Source organism: Armigeres subalbatus, chromosome 3 (assembly GCF_024139115.2).
Source record: "Armigeres subalbatus isolate Guangzhou_Male chromosome 3, GZ_Asu_2, whole genome shotgun sequence".
Lineage (NCBI taxonomy): Eukaryota > Metazoa > Arthropoda > Insecta > Diptera > Culicidae > Armigeres > Armigeres subalbatus.
This window is the reverse complement of record NC_085141.1, coordinates 9944195-9961892: the sequence shown is the minus strand read 5'-3', so window position 1 is coordinate 9961892 and position 17698 is coordinate 9944195. Positions and strand designations below refer to the sequence as shown.

The window sequence follows — 17698 nt, the reverse complement described above, 5'->3', positions numbered from 1 at the left end:
AGCGCAACCCTGGTAAGATAGCCTACCAAAGATTCTACAGTTACCAAGAAAGGCAAAAGTAGAGCAAATGGATTGATTCAACGGCAACAAACCGGCAACGAATAAAGGACATCGATTGGAAAGTCGGATCTTGGAACGTGAGAACTTTGAATGAACTCGCACGTGTTGGGCTGCTGGCTCGTGAGCTGCAGAAGGTCGGCGTGAGTGTGGCAACAATCCAGGAAATACGGTGGCCCCGAACTGGAGAACGTGAATTCCGGGCGGTGGATCCCATAGGTGGATCCCACTTCATTCAAATACCACATCTACTAGAGCGGCGGTGACAGAGCAGAACGAGGAGTTGGCTTCATGGTGATCGGGAAGCAGGTGAAGCGTGTTATCCGGTGGAAGCCGATAAGCGACCGCATTTGCGTGTTGAGAATGAAGGGCAAAATCTTTAACTATTGCCTAATCAGCATCTATGCCCCAACGAATGATAAGTCTGATGACGCGAAGGATGAGTTCTATGAGAGCCTTGAAAAGGCCTATGGAGAGTGCCCAACACACGATGTAAAGATTATCATAGGGGATGCAAATGCGCATAATCGGAAGGGAAAATTTCTTTCGCCCTGTCATTGGTACGGAAAGCCTTCATTCCGCTACCAACGATAATGGTCTGCGACCTGTAACCTTTCCTGCTGCTAGAGGGATGGCAATTAGCTGTATCTACTTCGCACGTAAGAATATCCGCAAAAACACCTGGTACCTGGCAACATCCGAGTTCATAGATAGACAACTGATCGAAGGACTGATCGACGACTGATCGAAGGACGACAATTTTCGGATATTATAAACACAGACAAACAGACGTAACAGCTTGAACATTTTTTTTTAAAATCCGTCGCCTAACTCCTCTACCACCATCTTGCGAGCATGTTACACGAAACTTTGTTTCGTATGACATTGTCACCAGAAGGCGCTGGAGTGAAATGTCAAACTCGAAGGATTACGACGCTAACGCCTCTAGTTGTGAAACGCGCAACCGATCAAATTCAAATTGATCGTTATAGTCATGGTCGATGGTATTTTTTCTAGTGTTACGTCTGTTTGTCTGTGTTATAAATGTAAGGTTCTTCAGAGGTCCGAACATTGACTCGGATCACTACCTTGTAGTTGCAAAAAATCGGGCGCGACTTTCCAGCGTCAGTACCTGAACAGTACCACCAGAAGCTGGACGAGCGGATGAGAGATGCCACCGGATCTGGCAACGTCAACAGATTGTGGGAAAATATCCACGAAGCTGTGACTACAACAGCGCAGGAAGTGTTAGGCACTGCACAGCGGCGTCAACGAAATGGTTAGTTTGATGAGGAGTGCCAGTGAATGACAGACGAGAAAATGTAGGTTCAATCAAAGGTAATTGCCTATTTCCGGGGATTAAACCACCCGACTTGGACGTTAATTTACAATGTTATGAAAACTCATATGTGAATATGTACGTTATGTGGAAGATATTGATTTGAAAAATGTATTGGGTAACCACTTTCCTTCGATGGGACTCGAACCCATGACCCTACAGTACGCTAGACTGGTGCTTTAACCAACTAAGCTACGAAGGACCTCCGTCGGCCTTCGCAACCTAGCGGCTACTGAACGAGCTCGAGATTCCCAAATTGGACGCATAGTCAAATCACTCGCAATCCATTTATCAAGTCAATACTTCCACATGTGTATTGTACACGTCCACATTAGAGGAGCGTGAGTATTTAGAATGTCTGGCGGCTATACACATTCTTCATCAGCAACGGTACTGATCAAGTGAGGTTGTGTAAGCTATTTGCCAGTCGGTCGTCAAGCTCAGACCCGACCGCATTGCGTAGGCAAGAGCACGCAACTCAAGTTCAGTTCAATCAAAGGTAATTGCCTATTTCCGGGGATTAAACCACCCGACTTGGACGTTAATTTACAATGTTATGAAAACTCATATGTGAATATGTACGTTATGTGGAAGATATTGATTTGAAAAATGTATTGGAGGTAACCACTTTCCCTTCGATGGGACTCGAACCCATGACCCTACAGTACGCTAGACTGGTGCTTTAACTGAACTGAACGAGCTCGAGATTCCCAAATTGGACGCATAGTCAAATCACTCGCAATCCATTTATCCATTTATCTCTAATGTGGACGTGTACAATACACATGTGGAAGTATTGACTTAATAAATGGATTGCGAGTGATTTGACTATGCGTCCAATTGCGATTGCGAAGGCCGACGGAGGTCCTTCGGCAGCAGATTGATTGAAGCACCAGTCTGCTGAAAATGAGCTAGGGTCAGATGCTAATGGCTCGTACCCGTTCCAACAGAGAACTTGTAGCAAGGCCAGAAGAGAAACGAATCCACCGCAGAAAAAAGGCAACACGAAAAGAGTGTGATAGCTGAAGCGCAGGAGAACATGGATAGAAACGATATGCGGAGGCTTTACGCAATTGTCAATGGCGCGCGGCATAAGACTGCGCCAGTGCCCGCCATGTGCAATGACCAAGAGAGGAATTTGCTGACAGACAAGGCTATGGTGACAGCCAGGTGGAAGGAACACTTCGAAGATTTGTTGAACTTGAACGATGAAAATGAAAGTGTATTAGGGAGCAGGATGGACATAGTCAGCAGTAAAGCTGCTGGGAAGGACGAGATCCCGGTCAAGCTTCTCAAACACGGAAGTGAGCAGCTGCATCAATCAATCCACCACATTATCCAGAAAATATCACCTTTCTGAACTCGGCGTAATCCTGTCGCGTATCCTGTTTAACAGACTGTGACCGCATGAGGAGTTCTTCGTCGGAGAATACCAGGCAGGTTTTTGTGTGGGCCGATCAACAACGGATCAGATGTTTATCCTGCGGATGATCTTCTTCTATCTTTCTTATTTATCTATCTATCTATCTATATATATGAAAATGAGTAGACATTTCCTTTGATCCATTGTAATTCACAAATCTTCTTCTTCTTCTTATTGGCATTACATCCCCACACTGGGACAGAGCCGCCTCGCAGCTTAGTGTTCATTAAGCACTTCTACAGTTATTAACTGCGAGGTTTCTAAGCCAGGTTACCATTTTTGCATTCGTATATCATGAGGCTAGCACGATGATACTCTTATGCCCAGGAAAGTCGAGACAATTTCCAATCCGAAAATTGCCTAGACCGGCACCGGGAATCGAACCCAGCACCCAGCAGCAATTCACAAATAGATGGATCAATTTTCAAGATTTTCACACTGATCGGTTCGTCTTTTGCTCTGCTGTGTTTATATATGCAAAGAAAAAGTAACACGGTTTTAAAAAAATGTGTCTTCCTTTTACCCCCACTAATTCGTTTTTTCGTATCTACAAAAATACGTATTTCATCCACTACTTGTGGACATCTTCAGTGTGTTGTTTATCGACTATAACATACTGAAGATGTCCACAAGAAGTGGATGAAATTCATATTTGTGTAGATACGAAAAAAACGAATTAGTGGAAGTAAAAGGAAGACATTTTTTTTTTAAACCGTGTAACATTTTCCCCTAAAACGCTCGCAAATAATTATTAAAGAAAAAGTAAATTTTCAAGGGGAAAGTTGGAAAATTGTGATATTACAATATTGGGGTGAGTTGTGAGGAAACCCAATACGCTCACGCTAAAAAAAATGATCTAGAGTGCGGCGTCACAATCAACGCAGAAAATGACACTTCGAACTTAAAAAGCCGAGCAACGCAGGGTTTGTTGTGCTAGTCTTTGATAACTTCCGGGAGTACAACTTGCAGACTCACCAACTGTTCATTGATTTCAAAGCAGCGTACGGTTTAGTGAAAAAAATGAGCTGTGGCAGATAATGTCCGAACATGGTTTTCCGGCGAAACTGATTAGACTGATACGTGCAACGCCGGATGGCTCGCAATCAAGTATTCGGATTGCAGACGAAGTGTCAACCTCCTTTGTGACCTTAGACGGATTGAAACAGGGTGATGCACTTTCAAATTTATTGTTCAACATTGCACTCAAGGGCGATATTAGGAGATCTGGTGTGCAGAGAAACGGCACTATCATCACACGGTCGCATATGCTCCTGGGCTTTGCGGACGACATCGACCTCATTGGAATCGATCGCAGAGCAGTAGTGGAGGCTTTTGTCCCACTGAAGAGGGAGACGGCGAGTATAGGCTTAAGAATTATTTCTACCAAGACAAAGTACATGGTGGCAGGTAGAGATAGAGGAAGACCTAGTGGTGTTGGTGCTGAGATAGTGCTTGATTTTGAAGTTGTTGAAAAAATTGTTTACCTTGGAAGGCTTGTGCCATATGGCATTGACGTTTCCCGCGAAGTGAAAAGACGTATTGCTGCTGCAAATAGAGCCCTCTACGGATTACGTAACCAGCTTAGGTCCCGCAACATGCAGACAAGAAATTTTCTCTATATAAAACTCTGGTTGTACCAGTGGCCCTTCCAGGAAAGCTCTCCGGTCCGCCTCTTATGCATGCTTACATTAAAAGAGGTGGACCGGAGAGCGTTCGGGACTTTGGAGCGAATAGTTATGTGTACAATACTCGGGGGGAAACTAGAAAATGGTGTTTGGCGTGGACGCATGAATCATGAGCTGTATCAATTATAAAATATTATGAATCGTATAAAATACGGCAGACTTCAGTGTGCTGGTCACTTAGTGCGAACGTCGGAAGAAAGAATAGCGAAAACAATATTCAACAGAGAACCAGATAGGAGCCGGCGACTTCGTGGAAGGGCGGGAACACGCTTGTTGCGCGCTGCAGAATCGGACCTGCACCCTAAACGTTCGGGGAATCTGGAGGAACATCGCCCAAGACCGACGATTCTGGAGCTCTACAATACGCCAGGCATAGGTGTATCGACGCTGTAGCCAACCAGGTTTCCAGGTTGGTATAGTAGACTGGAATCAAGGACCCCCCACCCTTCTTGATTTTTGATAGCATTCTAGATATGGATTTCAAAAGAAAAACATGAGTATCACTAGTGTACAATCTATGTATTACACGGTAACAATGCTAATGTTAATGCTAAAGCTCGTAGAAGAAAATCTGTGAAAAATAATGGAACAATTTCCTAGATAATTTTTCTAGGATGTTCCGGAGCATTCCAAAGGACGTTTAAAAGAATTAATTTTGAAGTAATGCATAGAGAGCTCCTAGGGGTTTTCTAGAGGATCCCCAGAAGATCTTCAATCATTTTTTTTTTGGAGGTATACTTGCTGGAACTTTTGAAGGGCTTTCCGGAGGTATTTCCAGGGGATTTCTTAGTTGAACTTTTGGAGGAATTCTTAGATAAGCTTCTGAAAGACTTCCTGGGGGAACTTCTAAAGGAATGCCTGGAAGAACATCAGGAGGAATTCCAAGAAGAACTTTCGGAGGAATTCCTGGAGATATTTGCCATTACTCTTCAAATTGGTGAAATCGGCAATATAAAAATCGTTGATTTAACTACTTCAAAATACGCTATCGATTTGTGCTCAACATTCGATCGGGTACTCAGTCAGGGAGTCTCACGTTTGATGATAATTGAAAAAAAAACCTGAAAAAAAATTTGTTTGTGAAATTCGTGGGGAATCGAAGTGAGAATACTGGAGAGGAATCAAACGGATTAAAATAGGTGTGCACAAATCCAACAAGATGATCGCTTGAGAAAGCTATGGAAATACTCGTAAAAAAAAGGTTCACTTCGAAAAGATCTAAACAGCTTGACCATCTATTCTCGATAAAATCTGGATGACTAAGATAACTCAGAACTCGATTTCTTACAAAAATTGCATAATTTAGCAGAAATTATTTCTAAACGATTGATGACAGTATTGGAGAATCATGGTAATCATACGAAGCATTGACAACTGTCCAGAGAATTTAATGCAATTTTGATTCGCTCATTTCATTCAACTATCAATGAAATTAATTTTGAAAAGAAATAAAGAGATTTATATGTTTAATGTCCACTTACGCCAACTTGTATGAGAAATACAAACCGCATTTTTTTATGAAATAAACATTTTATCGGAAAATAGTATCCTTCACTTCTGACGTTGGACAACTTCTTACTCGAAGGTACTGGGTATCAAATCATAATCTAAAATTGGGGACCGTCAAGAAATCATGTAAGATTTTGAGCCTTAATAGCGCCTTTATCTGCTGATGGATTTTGGAGATTTATATATAAATCGACTTGGAAATTCTCCGGCAATTGGCCAACTTTATTAAAACTCAATAATATTCACTATAAACTAATGAAAATTTAAATTCTGGTCATACCCAGTAAAAATTTTAGAACCAATCAATCCTGTTCGGCCACAGAATGATGTAAGTTACGGGCCTTTTGGGCATCCGCTTCATTTTTTCTTGGTACAAGAGACCCGTGTTTCGCACTCGGCTGTTGCTGCAAGAAATGTTATTCCCACCAACGGCGTGGTTCGTATGGTCGTCGACATCAGCATAAGCAGCACTTCAGTGAATTTTTTTTTCGCAACTTTCGGACTATTGGTTGCCTGTTCTGCTACGATGGCGACTGTGGTGGTCATGGCAGCAGCGCGGGAGAGTGCGTTTCTGCAACGGTGGTGTCTGAAATCCAAACTACAGTCAAACCTCCATGAGTCGATGTTCTATGACTCGATATCGACTCATGGAAGCAAATTATGCCATATTAAAAAATATTTTCTGGGTTACTGTGATGGTCCCTTCAAACGGCTTTCCAAAGATTTGCTATTCCTCATCTCGATATTTCCATGAGTCGATGGTCCCTTCAATATCGACTCATGGAGGTTTGACTGTATTGAGTAATAGGGCACTGCACGGACTGCTTTGTCTCTTTTTCGCTGCAAAGAAATTTGAAAACAACAAGGCCAGTAAACGTCAAAATTAATGAGGAACGAAAGAGAAAGAGATGTTTCCGTGCAGTGCCCTATTGCTGATTTTGATTCGATTCGAAAGGCGCATTATTGGAAATTAATCGGTTCTTTTCAGGACCACCATTCTGTACAAGGGAACGTTGAGCCGAGACGATTTTTGTTCAAAGAGCATATTAATGGTTTGGAAATAGCAGAAAGTTGCCGGCGGTAACAGAATCATGAGCGCACGTCGGATGGAGAGAGGAAGACACAAAAGGATTAACGACAGAAATTGAAATGGACATCAAGAGGAAGACATTCGTCATAGGGTACGACATTCAAGGGGATGGGCAGCCTACGATTACAGTATGAAAGCTGATCTGAGGAGAAATTTCTGCAAAGTAGAAAACACAATCGCTTAGTGACCGCAGAAAAGTTAATCGCAACGATGACCTAATGACGTCCAACGTTTACCTTACGGTCGTGTCTTGTACACAACACTCCTGATTTTTTTTTATTTTAAAGACTGTAGTTATTCAGCTATCTATACGCAAACTCAATATTTTAAAATCTAAGAATCAACTAGAAATACGATTTATATATGTATCTGAAGTTAAATCAATATTTACTTTATGTCCAGATAATCGTTTTAACAGTACAGGCCGGACTCGATTAACCGGAAGCTCGATTAACCGGAAGCTCGATTATCCGGGGCTCGATTATCCGGAGTAATTTTTTTACCTATCTTACAAAAATAGAAATATTATCTTTGTATATCCGTAACGTATCCAATATGTGCAAGACATGATAGTGACTTTCTCGCTTTCCTAAGAGAGCATCCATAAATTACGTAATGCTCAGAGGGGGGAGAGGGGGTTTGCCCGAAGTGTGACAATCCATAAAAAAATTGCAATGATTCATATAAAAAGTGTGACATAGGGGGAGCGGGGTTGAAAATGGCCAATTTTTGCGTTACGTAATTAATGAATCTTCCCTAAGGGACTGTTCACAAATTACGTAACGCTTTAGGGAAAATAAGGAAGTCAGACCAAGCGTTACGATTCGTACAAAAAAAACCTTCCGAAAGTTACGAGAGGGAGGGATACCCCACCAAAATTATCAAATTCAACGTTACGGATTTTGTGAAAGAATCCTAAGGGAACGGAAATCAAGAACATTCATGATTGGTCATTTTATGAATTTCAATTCAATTCACCGACATTTTTTTAAGCATTCGTGTGTGCATTCTGAGTACAGCATTGACATTGTGATTCATGACACCAAATAGTCCTTCGGAATATCCGAAATAGATTCATTCACAAATAACGTAACGCTAAATTTGAAGATTTTGTACTCCCATCCTCCCCCTCGAAACGCTTTTTATATGGGAGGTTTAATTGGTTTGTATGAATCATAACGCACTGCCTGACCCCCTCCGTCTCCTTCCAGCGTTACGTAATTTGTGAACAGCCTCAATATTTATATGAAAAAATATTTATTTCACTAACGGTGGTCAATGTATGGATTAAAACACCAGTTATATATTCATAGTAACAACAAATGGCGCTGAAAAATCCTTGTGTTTAGGGAATATCCGTAAATTACGTAACGCTTAGAGGGGGGAGGGGGTTTCCTGAAGTGTGACAATCCATACAAATTTTTTAGATACCTCATACAAAAAGTGTGACATAGGGGGGAGAGGGGATTGAAAATGGCCATTTTTGCATTACGTAATTAATGGATCTTATCTAATGATGAAATGAATATTTTCATTTTCAAAAGAATCACTCGGTGGCCAAGGTGACCATACACAATGTCATGCTCAGAATGTCGGGCAATAACCCGGTGAAAATGGTTCCTGATACCCGCAGGGGACAAGAAGGCGAGGTGCGCAGAGAGCAGGGTGTCGATTTGAGGTCCCTCCGTGGACTACAAAGTCGCCGACGTGCAACTACAGACCGAGCTGCATGTAGATGAATTTTGTGTATTGCAGAGGCCTTAGTTTGAATAAATCAAATGAAATAAATTCCAATGTTAGGATGTTAAATGGTGCTATGCGATGAAATTCATAATTTTTTGTTTTATTTCATGGATGTTCCGGAATTTTCGGAAGGCCACGATATGTATAAGCCACAACATCAAGTGCATCTGAAAAATCTTGGTGCTTAACCATAAAATTTAGAAGTTTTTTTTTTTTTTTGATCCTCCACACGGTGGTTAGAGGTGTGCGCCGTCGCCGCCGACAGTTTATGGCAATCCCATTGAAACTCCAGAGGATTTCTCGTGAAAAAAAAGCTATTTTTCTTAAAAATTCCATACAATTTTTCGTTGAAAAATCGAAAAAGCTTTTCGTAAAACTTAGAACTTTCATTGAAAATTCTGAAGAATTTCCTTTGATATCTCGAAAATACTACCGTTGAATTAAATTTCCCTAAAAATTTTGAAGATCTTTTTGTAGAATTTAAAAGAAAAGAAGACAGGATCACCGTCTTTGACCAGAGGTCGCACAGACTGAATACTTAACACTTAGCATTAGACAACGGACAGGACATTCACACAGCACCCAGTGAACCAGCGGAGCGTCGCTTCACGAAATGGTTTCTTCTAGTAGAGCGGGAATCAAACTCATACTCTATGGCTTGCAAATACGCTTAGACCACTGACCCCACTAACCACACGGCCACGAAGCCCACCAGGCTCAAATTCCAGAAATAGACACATGGCCGATAATGTCGTTCGGCCGAACAGGTCATTTGGCTGAAAAGTCGTTTAATCGAATAGGTCATTTAGCCAAAAAGGCCTAGATGGTCGTTTGGCATAAAAGGGCCATTTGGCCGAAATGATCATATGGCCGAAAGTGTTGTTTGCCCGAGCTGCTGCGGAAATGCTGCTTGGTCGGACGAGGTGACATAAGATCAAAAACGGTTTGGCCAAAAATGTCATTTGTCTGAAAGCGACGTACGGGTGAAGATCATACGGCTGAACTGATAATTTTTCCAAAAAAGACGTTTACTCCGACAGCTCATTTTTTCAAAAATGGCGTTTGGTCGACGTTTTTCGTAATATAATCCGATCAGTATTTTCGGCCAAATTACCCTTCCTGCTAAACTACCGTTTCGGTCAAATAGAAATTTCGACGACAAGTCCTATTCGACAAAACGACCTGTTATAACCTGTTGATAACCGTATCAAACAAATGGAATTCGGCTAGATAGCTTTCGGCTTAACGTATTATTCGGCCAAGTGGTATTCGGTCAAATGACTTTCCATCGAATGATTTTCAACCAAACGACCGTTCGTCTTTTGAAAATTTTCTCGTACAATTTCCGAAGAGTTACTGATGGACAACATAAAAAAAATCACGTAGAAATCCAAAGAAATTCCGAAAAAAAATCCAGTTGAAATTCCGTTGGAAATAAAAATCATAAGGAAATTCTGTTCAGTGCAGTGGTGCTCAGCATTTTGTGCGTTTTATCCCTTAATTTGCTTGTCACACAATAAAAATGAGCCTTCACCTTGTATGTTAGTACTTGGACGAAAACTTTCAAATATATCTATCAGCTGAGGATATTAAACGAATATCGGTGTTAAAATCACTCCGTACGACTTGATCAAAGTAAAATTACCTTACGGGCCGCGGGTCGCACTTTTTTTTGCTTTCATAGTTTTGTACGGAGTGAATCTAACAACAATATTCGTTTTACTATCCTCAGCAGATAGATATATTTGAAAGATTTCGACTAAGTGCTAATTTGTATGGTCAAAGCTCCTTTTTATTGTGTGAAAATTAAATTAAGTAAAAAAACGCCCAAAGTGCTGAGCACCACTGGTTTAGTGGAAACTCCGAAAAATTCTCGACGAGAAAAAAAAGTAGAAAGTTGGATAAAAAAAATTGAATGTAGAATTACGTATAATGCGATAGTGGATTCGAAATTCGATCGTCAACATGTTGTGCAATTGTTTACAATAGTTGAATGAAATCTTAAAGAGTTTACTGATCGATTCATACCAGAATCTCCAGAATCCGTTGAAAATCGCCTGAGCTATTGGCTTCTACTTCCTGACCACTTTTCGTGACGGTTCCAAATTTGAAACTTTGGAATGACCCCCCTATCTTACCGAAAGACGTGATTCTACGTAAAAAATCATGCATGCCCGGTAGCATAGGCAAACTTCTAAACAATTTTCCTGTTGAAAATTCGAAAAACTTGGAAGAATCTCCTGGGACAGTTTATTAGATTTTTCCGGCGATATAAAATGATTCTCCCAACTTCACGTTACGAATGTAATAAATAAATCGCCAAGCCTTCGCCGACCAAAATTATGACAAACGCCGCCGACGATTCTCGGATCGGCGCCGACCTCTAACGGTAGTCAGAACCCATAAACGGACCAACGGGATATTTTATTAGATTTTATTTAACCAGAATTAAGATTATTTGTGCAAAAGTCAAATTTTCAGCGACATCAAAAAATGGCTCGATTAACCGGAGGGTTCGATTATCCGGAGTGAATTTTTTTTCAACACTCCGGATAATCGAGACCGGCCAGTATATTTCATGTCTATTTTTTTCTGGCATTTCATTGTATGTTTAGACTAGTGAAATGTGATAGGAGAACTGTTCCATTTTCCATCTCACTGAACATATATTCATCTCATCGCAAAACAAAGAAATACTGCACCAATCTTGTCGCTTTTTTTTTGCTAACACGCGTGCTTACTGCTGAAAAAAATCACAAAGATAAGAAACAAACCAAATTCCTTTTCATTGCTTTGTTTTTGATGGGATGGAAATAGGAGCTATGGGATGAAGTGCCGAACCGTTCCCCTACATCTTTAGCCGGTTTTCGTAGCCGTGCGATTATGTCGATCATTTATCTTGCAAGTTTGATTCCCACGTAGGGAACCTACATTCAGAAGTATGCGAAAGCAGCTATCTTGAGATAATCGAGCATCGAATACTGTCAAAATCTAAGCCAAATGAAAATTGTTATTGTTGCAGATTGATAGGTATTGCGATTACAATGAAAAAAAAAAAAAATGCAAACGATAGTATTTAACAGCGTTGCTAATTGTTTGGAAAAGTATTCGCCCATCTCTTAGTAGGATCATCATTTCCACCAATTTCCTTTTGTCTATAGTTAGTAGAAATATAGTTGAACAGAGATAAATCCTTTGTCTTCAAAAGAACTGTCAACCATGTCTCCAACGAGCATGACATAACGATTCCAGTGAACATATTAAGGGATGTGATGTCATATGCGCTTGGTACACAGTCAACAAAACGAGCCCATAGCCATGCTGTGGCTCATCTATAGATTGCACTATCTATACTCTTGTCAAGTTTTAGTAAGGAATGTTTTCAGCAGTGCCAATGGACGATGCGAATTGGTCTGTTGTCAAGTGTAGTGCGTCCCTTATCAGCGAGAAATGCTCATAAAAACTGAAAAGGTCTTTCCCTAATTTGATAAATTTTCATTTATTTTTATATTCATCTACTTAACTCAAAATCTTGAAACCGTTAGAATGCTCCAAGTTCTAAGTAAATAGTATCACCCCACGCAAAATACGCGACAATTCTTGCCTTCTTCCCACTCAGCAGCTAGAAGAACTGCAAAACACAACACTTACTGCTATAGTGCTGCGCTCTTTGCTGGATCGTGCGACATCCCCGTCGCTCGAAGGAGAGGCGATTGCTGCCTCCATCCGATCCAACCACTGACACCATAGCTATGAAACGATACGCGACCGACGTTGTCGTGAGTGCGCGATCTTTTTATGCTAAACCAAGTCGCTGGGTCAGCCGCCTGCTATTAGTTCGGTTCGAACCGTCTGCGCGATCGGATTAAATCGACAGCAGCCAAGTTGCGCCCGCGCCCGCGTCGTGACCCAACGACTTGCTCGTGTCCTGCAGTAGCCCGATGCGGTGTGGAGAACGAGACCAGACCAGCGAGAAGAATCTGTGCATCTTTGTGTTTGGAGGACGGACTGCCAGTTAGTCAGTGCTTTACTGGTTAATTGAATGGATTATAGTTTAGAGTATTGTGAGCACATTCTATTCGGTTGTTTTATCTTCGCTTGCTATCAATAGCATAGCAAAAGTGGTAGCCGCTGACCGGACTGGCCTGATGCCCACGGTGGGCCCAAGTCCGTCCCGCACAGATATTGGGAGACTTGGCCTGGGCGCAACGTGAGTCCAGTAGTGCACCGACGAACGAATCGTGGATTACTCAACAAATAATAGTGCAGTCAGTAATAATTGAATGTAAGTGAGAGATCTCGTCAAATAATGTGAATGCTAGTGGATAAGTGAAAAATAAATACGCTGATGCAAGTTTTGAACCAGGGAAGAATTCATCTTTTATGCAAATTTCGAACGTGAAGGTGCTTGAACAGGTTTTAATTGAAAAATTATGAAATCCTTCCTTCAATCGTGGTTCGCTAACGATGCTGAATTATTGAATCACCAAATCCGACGAGCGTGAAAAAAGGCTTTTACTCTTCTATCAAGCATATGAATCTTTTGTGAACTGTCTATTTGCAAATCAAAGCCAACCGCTTGCCGTTGTGACGAAGAGCACATACCTACATGCACATATATAATAATCACATTATACACCGTTCAATTTCGGTAAGGTAAGTGAGAAGTGTGGGGCCACCGTCCGTGTTGGGAACACAGTAGTGTATGAACAAAAAAAATATAAGAGCACGAAAAAAAAACTAAATCTATATGTACAAATCGAAGAACTTGAAAATCAAGGAGAAAAAGGACGCCCACATTTCGCCCTCCTCGCGCGTTGACTTGTTTGGCTCGTCGTCGTCGAAGCGGACCACGCGCAACCATGTGAGCCACCTTAGCAGCAGCAACAACTTGTGGCACACAAGATCATCAGGGCGGCCCGATTGGCAACTGGAATACTAGAGTAGAGGTGTTCAACGGTGGACATTGGCTCAATCGTGTTGATCTTTCTGATGAATGAACGAAACGATGAATGGAAGTAAACGGGAACGATAGTCGAAGGCATTACAATGTAATTTGTCACATTCTGCGAGCAGGAGAAAGTCGGAAATCAAAGATCTGATAAAATGAGTATTATTTATGAAGTTTTTGCCGAATCCGCAACGAATATATTCTCATTTCCGAAGCACCTATCGAAAAGTAAATCAATCAAATAAGTTCTAGCCACCAGAAGTGGGTGCTTGATATTGATTCATCATTTTATCCAAATGAATTCACGAAACTTTACACAAGCGTAACATGTTTTTGTAGAGCCATGGATCCAATGCCATGAAAACTGTTTATTATTTGATCGAAATTTAAAAAAAGTGTTTCGAACAATGTCCTCATTATTAAAATACTAGCAGACCCGACGAACTTCATTTAGCCTAAAATTAATTCATTCTCTGATTAGTTCTCGAGTTATGCAGCAATTTTTGTTTCATTTGTATGGGAGCTCCAATTCCAGAAGGGGAAGGGGGGACCAATCACCACTGAAATTTATCTTCCCTTCCAAAAGCTCGTCATGACAGACATGCTTCAATTCGCATGATTAATTCCCGAGTTATGAAGAAATTTGACTTGTCATAAGACGAATTTATACAATCCCATTGAATTCCACAACTTAATTGTATCTTGACAGATACGTATTTCGACCTCACCAGTAAGGCCGTCTTCAGTGTCTCGTACTTGACTCGAAGTGGTGGAATTCAATGGGATTGTATAAACTCGTCTTATGACAAGTGAAGACATTCCACTAAAAAGCTCAAAATAATTTTCTTATAAGAAATTTGAGTTTCATTTGTATGGGAGCCACTCTTTCCTAAGGGGAAGGGGACTCGAACCATCTTAAGAACCTTCCCCGGCCCCAAAAACCTCTGCATAAAAATTTTCACGCCGATCGGTTCAGTATTTTCGGAGTCTATAAGGTTCAGACAGACAGAAATTCAATTTTATGTATATAGATTCATATTCAATTTCATACATCAGCTCCATCCAGCCCTGTCGTCGTAAAATATGAGCTACTTAGTCGCTTATATTTTAAGGGGGCGCTGATACCATAGGGCGGTTTTTAGGGCGCACATTCGAAAACTGCGAATTTCTAAGGAGCTAGGGATTAGAAGCTCGGTTCGTGGCACTGCAAATTTCACAACATCATTTGGAGCGGATACTTGTCAATGTGCTGGAGGACCGAGGATTCGCCTACAACGTACGGTGGCCTGAAACGTTAAAATGTGGCCTGAAACGTGAAGCAGCAAATTTGGGATTGGTGGTGAGCGTTTCGAGTGCGACAGAGTCCGCCTGGGCTGGGGTAGCAGGGACAATGTTCAAGGGCTTAACGACCCCTCCCCACGACACAACAGTTAGGGCGCCTGCCTAGGACGTGTTGTGGTTTGACAGTGGGCTTTTTTAAACATCTACAAAAAACCAGAAAAAATATTTAAGCTTCTTTTTGTGGAATGTCTTCAACTGTCTAAGACGAGTTTAGTACTTTTCATTTAATCTACAAAATGCTACAAGATCTACAAAAAGCTACATGTGTCCGCAAGCAGGCCATAGCAAAGCGACCGTGGGCCACTCAAAGCACACAAGAGCCCATGAAGTGCCAACTGGCGTGGGGAACTGATCCAACTCTACAGCGAATCCAGCATCCAGGAGGAGGCAAAAGCTGGAAGGATACAATGGACAGGGCATGTTGCAAGAATGCCGAACAAAAACGCTGTGAAGATAATACCACAAAAATCTTTAAATATTTTTCTAAGTTGAACATAACAGGTGTAAAAAGTAACTATTTGCTCACATGAAGTACATATCTCACTGTCCGGGTGTGGAAAACAGCTGCTGGTTACCGGTATTGATTTCGTACAACATCCGCATGAAATATCTAACAAGTCATTATCGATATTTTAAATATGGCTTTGATTGACCATCTCTAGATAATTGGAATACGTTTGATCGATTTTAATATTGTTTATTCAAACCTTCTAAAGTAAGGTAAAACACCAAAATTTCAAGTAATTCTTTTTCAATGAATCGCCTGCTTTGAGCATGCTTACAGCGGCACACTAGGAGTTAACTTTTGGAAATCAGTATGGCGAAAGGCATCTAATGTTTAATATCTCGAAAATAAGAACCTTAATCGAAAAAATATTTGGTTGGCGTAGTAGCGGACACCGTCCTACATAACTGGTACCAAATAGTTTTTCGTTGAAAGTTCCAACTGTTGAGAAAACCCGCGTTAGATGCCTTTCGCCATACAAACTTCGGATGGTTAACTCATGCTGGCTATTTTCACATATACGTTAGCGCCTGGTGCTGGCAGCGGCGGGTAGGAAACCAGCCACTGTATTTGATTCATTTCAAATTTTGAACAAAGCGCACAACAATGAAGATTTGTTATTTTATGCAGGTAAAGGACTATGTCCAATTTCTTCGCCTCCGCTTAACTCTCAGATGGTTTTTACAAATCCGTCTTTACCTGGATTGAATCCTAAGTAGAGTGAAAAGACCAGGACTTCTGTTCGATCAAATTTGAGACATAACTCTAAAATTAAGTTTGAATTGGGCAAGTGAATTGATCAACCCATTGGCATGTCAAAAGTGTGACATTTTCTACTTGATGTTGCTAAAATTGTTATAAGACGCTTCATTCGCGTTCAAGTCGAACGAACGACTTTCAATTCACTGGGGCGCATATTAATACCATGAATGTCTCTCCTCAACCAAAAATTCTAGAGATGGTTGGCAAGATGCACGTGGTGTTTTCTAAGCGCAACGCGTATTACTAATGATGATGATGATAATGATGGTAGCTGCTTACGCTCGCAACTGTCCGGCGGCGGCAGAACTGTTTTCCACTCACTTCCCATCACGCATTTGGTATGTACTCACTCTCTCGTTTCGGCGACAGGTACTCTTTCACTTGGTTGTCAGTGCTGCTACGGTTGCATTCACACAGTTCATCGGTAGGGTCAGTGTACCAATAACGGTGGTATCCGTGATATATTAAGGCTATAGGGCACTGCACGGACTGCTTTGTCTCTTCTTCGCTGCTAAGAAATTAGAAAACAACAAGGCCAGTCAATTTCAAATTTCATGAAGAACGAAAGAGAAATAGATTCGTCCGTGCAGAGCTCTATTTTAATAAACTAATGAGACACCAATATCATCGGTTTTTTAAACTCACATGCGTGGAAAACAGACACATGCCAAATCGCTACTCATCCACTTGTTTTTAAATGGACTATAACAGTAATCATTAGCACAAAGCCTTTTTTCCAAGGATGTTATCGATCATTTAGTAATTTGCGTTCGATCATTTAGTAGTTTGTCATTAAATCATTCCAGAAGCTGAATTTCAAAATGTGTTGTATGGTGAACTTCTAGTGCGAGGGTTTTTCTACAACTTTTTCTAATGGTTCGTTGTTAGAATTCAACTAATAACGGAGCTATAGTGCTAGTTGCAGTAACTTAAACTAAATTATTGGAATTTTGTTATCATTTAGTCTAAGTTACTGAAACTATAGTTATAACTCCGCTACGAGCGGAATTCAAACAACGAACCGTTAGGCAGAGTTGTAAAAAACCTTCGCACTAGTCCACGATACAACACATTTTAAAATTCAGCTAAATGATCAAACGCAAATTATTAAATGATTGATAACATCCTTGTCCTTCTCAACTTTTCGGCAAAACTAATGTTAATTACGGTAAAAAAATTAACAGGGATTACATAAAGTGTATTCCGTATTATTATATACATCAAACAGATACTAATATTACTATAACTGGTACTCCTACCCTAGTGCGTGTTTTGTTTTGCTCGTCAGTACGG

At 40.9% G+C, this 17698-nt stretch overlaps 2 protein-coding genes across 3 annotated transcripts in view; one reads left to right on the top strand and one right to left on the bottom strand.

Moving 5' to 3' along the window:
* The window catches only part of LOC134226449 (hsp90 co-chaperone Cdc37), a 395365-nt gene that overhangs the window by 45294 nt on the left and 332373 nt on the right, over positions 1 to 17698 (bottom strand). The window lies entirely within an intron of this gene.
* LOC134226445 (FH2 domain-containing protein 1) overlaps positions 12684 to 17698 on the top strand; it is a 293104-nt gene continuing 288089 nt past the window's right edge. For both annotated transcript variants that reach the window (XM_062707216.1, XM_062707215.1), the window contains exon 1: positions 12684 to 13131. The gene's annotated coding sequence lies outside the window, so the exon portion shown is untranslated. The remainder of the gene's footprint in view (positions 13132 to 17698) is intronic.